The sequence below is a fragment of the Austrofundulus limnaeus genome, unplaced genomic scaffold (assembly GCF_001266775.1).
Source record: "Austrofundulus limnaeus strain Quisiro unplaced genomic scaffold, Austrofundulus_limnaeus-1.0 Scaffold98, whole genome shotgun sequence".
Classification (NCBI taxonomy): domain Eukaryota; kingdom Metazoa; phylum Chordata; class Actinopteri; order Cyprinodontiformes; family Rivulidae; genus Austrofundulus; species Austrofundulus limnaeus.
The window spans coordinates 727,475-729,116 of record NW_013952500.1 but is presented as its reverse complement, the minus strand read 5'-3'; the positions used below and the strand labels follow the sequence as shown (position 1 = coordinate 729,116).

The 1,642-nt window shown below is 36.1% G+C and overlaps 1 protein-coding gene across 10 annotated transcripts in view; it reads left to right on the top strand.

The window, feature by feature from the left end:
* The window catches only part of rbms3 (RNA binding motif, single stranded interacting protein), a 378,321-nt gene that overhangs the window by 261,446 nt on the left and 115,233 nt on the right, over positions 1 to 1,642 (top strand). The gene's annotated exons all lie outside the window — the stretch shown is intronic.

Here is a 1,642-nt window from a genome sequence, read left to right as displayed (position 1 = left end):
TGTATGTATATGTATGTATGTATATATATAGAGAGAGACTGACTGACTGACTGACTTGTTACTGACTTGTTACTTACTACTTGTTACTTACTTACTTATTTGTTGGAGCCAGAGGAGAAAGAAGACCACTAAATTGTAGTTTGTAAGTCCAGACCTTAGTTGGGAGTTCCATCATAAATACTGTGACGAAATAGTTCAGAAAACTTTATAAAAATAGACAAAACTGAACATATTGGGAAAAATTTGACCCAAACAGAATATAGATATTTACACAGCACCCGGAGAAACAAAACTCAGAACAAAATGCATTTAACAGCTAAAAAAGTCGATTTTGCATWTGACTACTTTAACCTTTTTTTATTCACAGTCTTTGTACGTTTTTTGTTTTTTTAAGATGTTCATAATGTACTAAATGCAAAAACCAAGTTGYATTCCAGTTATTTGTTCAGCTCGTTCCAAGCCCACTGGGCAGGGATTTCCTGCAGTCCTTGTTATTGCTGAAGTGGGAGATCAACCGTGCTGGACTCCAGGAAGTAACTGCGCCCCTCCAATAAATAATAAACACTCTGACCCACATACACAGGGCAAGAAAGCAAACAAATCCTTTTTTTTTCTTTCCCTCTAAATTGCTTGCATTAGACTCAAACTGTTTTGGTGTTTGAGTGGCTAACAAACACATGTAAAAGCCTGGGCACATTTGTCAAAAATTCTGTAAATAAAAAACAAAGTGATCTGCAAAAGGAAAAAAAAGTCAAATAAAGCATTATTTTCAAGTGTAGATATTTATCACTATCAAACACTTCTCTCCTCARGCTCTGACATCTCATTCTTCTCAGACCACACCAAAGTGGGAAAGACCAGGTCGTAGTTTTTAGTAGCTTTGCTTGTAAAATTAAACGGTTTGTTTATGAAGCCGCGGCACTTTATTTTATCACTGATTATCTGTCTCATAATCTGCTGTCAGGACATAGTGACAGTTTTATCAAACATATTTAAAAAATACATTTTATAAGAGTTACCTATAGCAGCCCCTTCAATCCTAAATCYGTTCTGTTGCACCGCCTCCACGGAGGAGTCATCAGCTGAAAATGTTGCCTGCGTCTGCACAAGATTCAGTCTGAAGCTTGAAAGTGAGCACATGTGCAATGCATGTCTTGTAATGAAGGGGAAAAAAGAACTTAATGGCTGCAATAAGAAAAGGTATGTGGGGGTTAAAAAAAATGGAACGGACTTTCATGGAAACAACTTTCCATCTGTTGAGCGCCGAGGTGAATTGGTTACGCCGTTGGCTTGTGTTGGGTGCAGTGGCACGRGGAAGACTGGATCCAGTTCACTACCAGCATCTGTTCAACAGTCAGCTTTTAACTCTTAGCAATAATAACGGATGAAGACCTCTTAGCAGAGAAAACAGGGAGATGTTTATGGGATAAATTTTGTGCCAGCAGGAATTGAATTTGAATTACTCAGAATCTGTATGTGTATAATTTGAAATTGAATGTGTTTGTTTGAAAATAAATTTCACTAAATTCAAACTGAATTTAAAGTTTTGTATTTGAATTTATTAGCTTTGAAACTGTATTTTGGTTTATTAATAATTCAGTTTGACTACTTTCACTTTCTGTTCCATAATTCAGATTTTTGT